This window comes from Centruroides vittatus, unplaced genomic scaffold, assembly GCF_030686945.1.
Source record: "Centruroides vittatus isolate TY-2023 unplaced genomic scaffold, ASM3068694v2 contig_134, whole genome shotgun sequence".
Classification (NCBI taxonomy): domain Eukaryota; kingdom Metazoa; phylum Arthropoda; class Arachnida; order Scorpiones; family Buthidae; genus Centruroides; species Centruroides vittatus.
Genome location: NW_027120852.1, coordinates 280828 through 290302, shown reverse-complemented (window position 1 = coordinate 290302; position 9475 = coordinate 280828). Strand labels below are relative to the sequence as shown.

At 37.1% G+C, this 9475-nt stretch overlaps 1 protein-coding gene across 1 annotated transcript in view; it reads left to right on the top strand.

The window, feature by feature from the left end:
* Nucleotides 1-9475, top strand: part of LOC136990754 (HIG1 domain family member 1A, mitochondrial-like) — a 330009-nt gene that overhangs the window by 245440 nt on the left and 75094 nt on the right. The gene's annotated exons all lie outside the window — the stretch shown is intronic.

Here is a 9475-nt window from a genome sequence, read left to right as displayed (position 1 = left end):
GCGTTGGTAAGATGGCGATGGGGACATTTTGAACACTCGCCGCCACGTTCTCGATTCTATTAATTTCCTCTATAATAATGAATTGTCGACTTTACGAACGTAACCTAACGAGTCGGTAGCACAAATTCTACTCTGTGCGCGTGCTCGATGTAGGTGACGTTTTAAACGGAATTCACGAAGGAAAGTCAATTTACCTGGCGAAGAAAATGGCGCCCGACGATATCGATGTTTCTAAATATATTTGAGTGTTTAAATTGCGGGTTAAAAGATGATATGATACGAATAACTTTACCGGAAGCAATCTAAGAAAAATATTTCGGATAAGACTGCACTAGCGATATTCGTAACTTCGATTTTAGAAACGGCCATTTTGTTGTAGGCCTACATGAATCGGTCGAAATGTCAACGCGTTCGACTTGTAATATTCCACACTTATAAACAACTCACGCATGATGTCGCTTGGGTTAAACCAATGGCACATTCCCTAATGACGTCGGCACTTTTCGCTTAATACTTCGGGCAATATGTGAATTTTATTTTATTTTTTCTGACTAACGGCAGAACGACTTCCGTTAATTGTGTTAATGTTTTATAGCATTAGAGAGGTTGAGGCGCACGTATTCAGCCCAAAACGTGAACGGCGGACGGACGAGCGCCGCCATCTGGCAATTCTACCGGTATAAGGTCGATAATGGCGTTTGCTACGTCTAGAATGGCGAGTAGAAGATCGGTTAAACTACTTCATTTTTGTGTGTTTGTGGTTAAAATTATGACGTATTTTATTAAAATAATGGTTATTTAAGCATTTACGAATAATATTGTAAAGAAACAGACGATTTTAACCCAGAAATGAATTATTCAATTTTTTAGCGAGTGATGCGAAGTGCCTATAGAATTTACATATATTTGTCTTCATAATAGCTTATCTTAAGGTAGGTTTGTTCTTTCACGGCATCTACCATAGACGGCGTAATACGTTTGCAAATTTTCTAGCAGTTAATTTTCCGAGCAGCTTTCGAATTTACATAAGCCACTACTTCCCTCGACAAAAGTATGAGGTAGTCCTGTCGTCCGATCGTACGGTAGAAGACACGATGTTAATTAAAAAGAATTATTTAGTGTTATTAAACATCTTATAGATACTTTTAAACAGTTTAATTTGTTTATTTACCTTCGCTGGTAACCTTTGATGTTAAATGTATCCGCCGTTTTTTCAACAAATTTTCCCGCGAGTCAACGCGCCACGTCCACTGAGTCACATGATGTTGTGAACGAGCGCCGCAACGTCTTTTACTTGGACTTAGAACGTCAAACGTGTACTTCTGCTTGCCGTGCAAGTTTAACGTTTGTACTTGCGCCTCAACCTCTCTATTAAGTGTAAATAATCAGACGTTTAAGCCAACTTCCTCGTATTCCAATACTAGAACGTTTATAATGACGGTGACGTGTTTAAGAAACGAGAAAGAAACCGGAAGTAACTTGCCACCGATGGCCGATGCCCATTGGTTAATACTCGAGACGAATCTTTCCGTAGACAGACTATACTAACCTTGAAAATTGCCCACCGGCAAGTGTGGCACGGAGGTTTACGTACAAACCTCAACCATCGTGCCTCGAGAATATTGCTCTTCTCTTCTTGGAACAAGGAATACGTTTCCTCTATTAGGTCTATTTGTCTATTGTACGGAGTTACTATATAATTCGTAAATCAGAGGCCATTGTTCACGATTGCAAATTTGTGCATTTGTAACAAAGGAAACTACTGTATTTCTTGTACTAAAATTTCACGGTCGGGAGGATTGGGGAGAGAAAATGCGTGCCAATATCTATACTCGAAGATAAATTACTTTTACGTCCCACCATACGTTATTTATCTTACTCACGAGTGATATAAGTAAATTAAACACGGTATCTTAATTGCTTTTTACGTATTATTCTAATTAAAATTTTAATCGTAAGCAGTCGTATACCGGGTGGTCCATTTATAATATCTCCGATAAATATCTGGTTAAAAAGAAATAATAATAAAAGTTATTTATTCTTCGGGGGCCTTTTCGATTTCATTAAAATTAATTCCCCACCCCTGTAATGTAAATTATATAAGAAAAAAGCGTTTCTAAGTGGTCGTAACTTTCGAAATTAGTAATTTGGAAAAGGACTTTAAATAAAACTTTATCGTTCTATAATCCTAAATCCAAGAAAATAGAAAGAATAAGGGGTCTCGTTTGAAATTCTAAAGTTGCCCCGTAAGGTGGAGTGGCTTAATTTTATGAAACTGACAAGGCCCTCGAAAATCCCATCATATTTTTAATTAGACGCATATTTTTACCAGATGCTTGTCGAGGACACAATAAATAGTGTGTGTATCTGTACCATTTATTGTGTACCGTGTAAAATTATGGAAAAATCATGGTGCACTTACAAATGACGCAATGTAGGTGCACGGTGACATTTCCATCGCCGTCGTACACCTGCAAAGCAAACATTTCTGGCTTATCTGAACTCGATAACACGTAAAAATATCTGTATTTTAAAACTTTTCGAATACATTGAGAAAAATAAAGCGCCATTAAACGTAGTCACGCGAACAGAAGATAAAATCGTATCTGCAAGTGCGAATCCACGTGGCATTTGGATAATAGATAAAATTTCCGTGTCCCGTTTTCGCAGAAAGACACTTAAATAATTGGCCAACTGTTCTAACCTCGAAGCGAAATTCACGTCTGCGGTTTGATGGCAACATCCCGACAAACGTATTTACCTTCTTTAAATTGTTTACATACGTAAACAATATAAAATTATCGTAAAGTTAATCGAATAAGCCATTCTTATCGATTTTTTCCTATTACGCTACGGTAATTTTATAGATTTGTGCGCTTAAAATACGGCCATGAGCGTATTTTTCAAATATTTAAAGTGATAATAAAGGATAATAGAAAAATCTAATGGAATACACAAGAAAAGCTTCGGTGATTTTTTAATAAAGGAGAAAACGGCGATTGTTTAAAGCCACACCGGAGAGTCGCATGCACTTTCGAGTAGTAGTATATATACGTCATTGGCCACGTTTTTCTTCGTCTCTTCGCGCTGGTGACGAGACCCGTACCGTCCAGATGATGATGATGATCAGCGACCTCTATGATCACTGAGAGTTAAAGAAGTGTACTGATTTAATGAGTCTGATGGGCTGTACTTTTATCATTACATTTCATTCTAATCCTTTTTACCAATGATTACTAAATACCAGTTAATAAAGGAGCGTCGGGATGTCTGACCGTCTTCCCACTCGAAAATTTTCCAGGCCCTCCGGTATATTCCGAAAAATTAAAGTTTTCGAGGTCTTAGTAAATGCCAGGCCCGGGCTTTGCTGGTGTCCTCGCGTAGTGCCTATTTGTAATAATTAATTAAAAGTATTTATTTTAAAAACCAAGCTTGTTTTTCTAATTATAGATCGGCTGCGACTTTAATTAATTAACTCTCTTCATAGATATGCGACGAGTGTTTTAAAATCGTTAATTTTATTCGTATCTGTGTAAATATCAAACAAAAAGGGGAAAGGTGAAATTGCTAAGCAAATTGTGTCGCGGTTTAATTGGGACAATTTTTTTAATCACGTCACACTCGAAAGGTAAGGACGTCACTTTTAAAGGTCACTCCATGAAAGAAATCGAACGTATAGCGTGTAGTTCCTATTTTATATTTTAACCTCAATTTAGCGCCGTGTGAGTTCCGAATCGAGTGTGGCGCTAAACCACAAAACAACGAGAATTGTATGTAAGCACGTGCAATATGCAAATCGGCAACGTGTAAAGGAACATTGTAGTGTTCTAGGTGTTGAATGTAAGTCATGGGAGTTAATCGATTTTTCCCTTTAATCTGGTTAAGTGTTCCTTAAAATTAACCTTCTTGTTCTCTTTTGGACCTTCTGTTACAAGATTAGTTATGGTGTCGCCATCTGTTGACGGAAGAAACTTTCAAAGACACGGTGTTGCATCGTCAACATTATCGTTGTTTTTGTAAAATTTACAACGGAATTTAAAGATGTTGTATATAAAAATGGATTTTATATTATTCTGGTTGTTTAATAAGTGCAGAGGGATGAATCGAGTGAAGAAAACAATACATTTACGTATTAGACCGAGAAGGTATTTATACACTACTCTAAAACATATACTTTTAGGCTAGTTTAATGATGCGGGCCTCCAGAGCCTAGGCCTCTGAGGACCGGGATCCACCACAAATCATCATGGCGTGGGACTCCCCCATTTCTCTAATGTGATTGGTCATGAGACCCACAAGAGAAATCACAATAGATCATCGTAAGTTCGCTCCATAATCCATGACGAAAAAGGCCCTCTTGGGATCCAAGACAATTAAAATATACATAAAAAATTCCTCAAAAATTATGAATAATTCCTAGAAACGAAGTGTATCTGTACGAAATGTACAACGGAGGCCTTTCGGAAGTACGGGGAGGCCCCAATTTCCTACATTTCCGAGGTCTGTTAAACGTGAGATCCCGACCAAATGACTTCCGCTGGTTCCTCGTGATAGGGCCTGTATCTAATATTAACTTGATTCAAATATCCTGACGATAATGAATATCTTTTATATTTTATATTTGTATATAGATAATACACACCATCCCGTATTAGGCCTATATTTATAATAATAGGCATCCGCGTATATTTTAATTATAATTTAAAAAATTTGCTGTAATTTACAGAGAAACTCGACCAGTACATTTACACCTTATTAAATATAGGGTCTAAGCGGATCGATAATTAAATTATTTATTTTTAATTAATTTTAAATTGGTGTGGCTGTGTCATTTCTGTACAACGTCGATGAAAACAATAAATAAATAATAAATACATTCATATTCACGGCTTGTATTAATTTATATATATATAAAGTATATAAATATATACGTTATTTATTCTAGTGTGATAAATTCGACCCCTTAGCTGTAGCAAAAATGCTCGATTTGTAATTTATGCAACTTCCTAGTATTTTTGTTGGGGATTCTTAGCAAAAAACACCGAATTTCCGTGTTGCGTTCCATTCTTTATCCACTTTTTTCTGTCTTTTACTGTATAAGAATACACTTAAACTTAAAATTCAGGCTCCTAAATAATTTTTATAAAGGATAATCCATGGCAAATCAGCCGAAGAATCGCAGCTTGAAGGCTTCCCTTGCAGGGACAGGTGTGTGTATAGAACAGGGAGACTAGCCCAACATCTGTCTGGTTCGAGAAAATCTACAAAGAACAATAACCTGAAAATATCCTCACCCTTAACAATTAACCCGGAGATTTCTTTCGTCTACCAATACTACGATAACTTCTGTTCGATTTAGGTGTTTTAATTCCTCGAGAGGGAAGAGATTTATTCAATTGTGAACACTTAACACCGAAGGAAATGGAGAGACGTAACACTAGTTGACTCGTGTTAACTCGAAGAATACTTTAATAGATTTAAATTTCATAGAACAGAACACGTAAATGCCCGTGTTGTGAATTAATTCATTTCAACACCAATAATTTAATTGTTTTAGTGTATTCTAAATCGATCGCTGTTAAAATTAGAAGAGAAATCGAGTCACGTGCTTTAAGGTTGGTTTTATTTTTTCGAATTGTAGATCACTTGGGAAATTAAACACACGAATTTCTTGGGGTCGTATTGAAAATTTTAATAATAGTGTTTTGAATCGGACATTCGGTAAACACGTCGGTCAAACCATTGTCGATCCGGCTGACGTATCGAGAAGGAACCGAAACAAAGGTGTTGGAAATCATAAAAGAACTTCCGGAAGATGGAGATCCTATTGTTCTTGTTGTACAACTCGCGCGTGGCTCGCGACAACCGGCATCTGGTCGTGCCGACCAATTGTCACCTGGCCACCACCATTCATTCCTCCGAATACGGGCAGATGCCGAACTCGGAAAAATCAGACAGACCTCTGACGTCATTTCATCAACAATGGCCATTGGTTGGTTGATTTGTGGAGCGTGTCTCGCTCGTGTCTGTCAACCATCTGGCACGTGCTGAGTCTTTACACAAGCATCGGTTGGCTGATCGAGACTGCTCCGTAGTTACGACTGGACGAATGTGTGTGTGTGCGAGTGCGTGTGAACGTGTGTCGGAATTTACCTCCACAACACATCTTATCCTCGTGCAGTGCAGGTAAGTATTGTCCTACCGGCACCATTCGCGACTTAGTCGTAAGCTTAGAACGAGGGATTTGAAAATAAATTTAACACTACTCCCGTATTTTCGTTTTCTTCGAGTACAGAGGATCCTAATCGATATATGGATCCGCAGGCATTCCGCCATCTTCCTCGCGCTCTCCCCCTCTTAACAAATGGTTCTGGTAACCAGTTACTCCATTATTTTTTAAATGACTTCTGTTATGAATACGATTTAAAGAGTTAATCGCATCTTATACATAATAATTGTACTTACGGGTGTACAGACGGACGTTCTCGTCAAACGAGATTTGAAATATTTCAGATTAATTGGAAATTCCTTAGGGTATGGTCGAATTAAAATAATGAGCTTAGAGGAGTTGCGTGAGAAACAAACTCCTATCTAATGATTGTGCAGAAGGCGATGAATAATTCATGTGTCGGCGCTAAATCGAATTCTCGATAAAACTCGAGTCCCGCGCTTTAGCCTCTTCGATTATTAATTTTATTTTTTGTGTGTATTTAATCGACGTTTCACGGTCGACGATTTTTCCAAGTCGGATCGAGTGGAAGAAACGACGGTGGCCGTTGACACGTAAACACGATACCTCGTAATGCATCAATTGTTATCAACATGCGAGCGAATGGATGGGTGGAGTCGTTATTCCGTCTTCTGCTGCGGCAAAGTAAATATTTCAGGGTGTAGTCCGATATTTTTGACACATCACACTTATAACCATTGTACCTGTTTTAATGACAGGTGAACAGTATTCTAGTCAAGGACAACTCTACATTGGCCACCTGTTGCCCAAGGCAAACGATTACGGTTTTTGGCAGATGCCATATTAACCAGCCTTGGTCTGGACGCATCCAGAAAAAAACACTACACAAAAATAAGTTTTGTCCGTATTACAAAACATCGCTTGGCAGTGTCTCTAACACCGGGTGTTTTATGCGTTAAGCCACACGAAAACGGAAAGAAATAATATATTCGTATTGCCTATTCAATACGTCCGATAAATTTCTTTTTATCTCTTATTTGAATTCCTATTGTTTCGGTAGAACTGACGGAAAAAAGGATCGCCGATCCAGTTTTTTATCGTATCTGCCGGCAGATTTGAACTTTTGACCCCGAGGGTAACCTTCTGTATCGTATCATTTCACGCGCTCCTCCGACTTCTCGCTGCAATTGATAAAACTAAAATTCGAACGAAAGTGCTTTAATGGTAATTAAAATAATAACAGAGGGGTTAATGTCGAGTATTGTTTTAATAAAATGATATACTGTAGGCCTATCATTTTTTCTAATTAAATATTTTATTTAATACTTTATAAATAATAAATTAAACTCTTTCATTAAATTATGAAACAATTTCTAGTATTAGTATTTAATGTATAGTTATAAATGCACTAAATACTAGTGTTTAGCAGTATTTAACATTATTCGAAAGGCAATTAATCTCATAAAATCTAGTTTGTGTTCAAATTGGATCTGTTAGTTACGCATTATTATATTCATACTATTGTACAAATATTATATACATTATTAGTCTAATATAATAGAGGCGTGTGATATGGAAGTGTTCACGAAGACTATTGCACGGGGCTGTGTTTCTACAATTGTTTTGTTCTAAGTAATGCTTAGTAATATAGGAACGTGTATTGTCCCCCTCGAGACTAACAAAAGCGTTTCTGCTGTGGGAATAAACAAGCCAACAGCTAAATGTAGACAGAGGAAAAGACGGAAGGAAGTGAATAAGGATGCTGGAGACACGGAGCTTAAGTTTGGAAGGAAAAGTCGAGGAAGAGAGGAAGTTAAAAAGCCTTTATTAACCTTAACCAATAAAGGCCTTTTAATACGATTTAATGCCCGGTTGATTGCGCGTGTTTCGTCTCTTCGATATAAAGAAAGTCCGAGTAGACAAGTTATACTCGACACATAAAGTAAAAGACCAGATCTTTACGTTATTTACATCAATAGAGGGGCGCACACATTTTATAGACTCCGACTGGAGATTCCTCGGCAACGAATTTTAACGGATTTTTTTAATTAAACAATTAAACTCGACGGCGAAAAACGGGAATAACGCAAATTTTAATTAATATTAAGAGCAGCTGATATTACTTAAATCTTTGAAACGATTCGAAGCATCTGTCTAGTCACGTGGGACAGGTGAGGGCCAAAGAACAGGTGAAGCTGGAAGAAGAGGAAATAACTGGTGTATTTTTATTGATTTATTAATGGCTTCCTAATTTTTTTGGCAGGATGAATGTCTTCTGAATGGCCGCGTCCATAGTCCATTCAGAGTCCACGGACGACGATTGGAGGAAGATCTTAATCGGGTACAGAAGTTGCGCGGTCGAAGCCATCCGTTACCTGACGGAAGAGGAGAAACTTCCGTTGGATCACCCTTTGGTGGTCAGCCTCTGGCAACACTTGATAATGCAGGAAGCTCAGCTTAACTTTCAAGAGATTTTAAATTCTATCGGCGACGACAGCGGTGTCAGCATGGCCGAGGACAGCGACAGCGAAGACGAAACTTCCCCGGACACTTACCGGATAATGGCGTCACACGACGACTAGTCAACGGGCTATTCTTGTATAGACAAAATAACTGAATTAAACGTCATTAAAATGCACTTTTTTAAATCTTCCCCAACCTTTTAAGTCGCATCCGATGGCGTGGTTACGAAACGCTCGCTCGTTTAAACTTTTAAATTGTTAAACTGTTAAGTATTTATTTTTTAAAAATTTCATTAATTTTTCGTCTTCGTTAATAAATAAATACGTCGAAAAACAAAACCCATTTTCAACCACACACTTTACACTTTTTTATGGTTATTTTTTAATTAAATAAATGTCAAATGCGGAATTTTACTTTAAATTTATAAGATGCCGTTCCTACGGTTATTATATTACTTAAACAGAAGTTACAGAACATGCAGAAACAATCAAATTCTTTATTTCAAATATATTAAAATTACCGATTTACATAAATATCTACAATTTACACAGTAAAGTAGGTTATATTGTCCAGGATTTGGCCGCACAAGGCGAAGAGCTCGGGAGTGTCAAATTCCTATTTCTATTCCCGATATTTAAGAATAATTACATCTAGTATGACGCATTTAAAATTAAATATTATAATTTAAATTTTACAAAAAATATACATCAGTTATTTATTATATTATACGTGTCATTTGTCTGTTTTTTTAAAATCACATTTATAATTTTTTGGGTTTCTTAAATACATTCGCTTTGTACTAAATGAAATTCGTACGAAAAA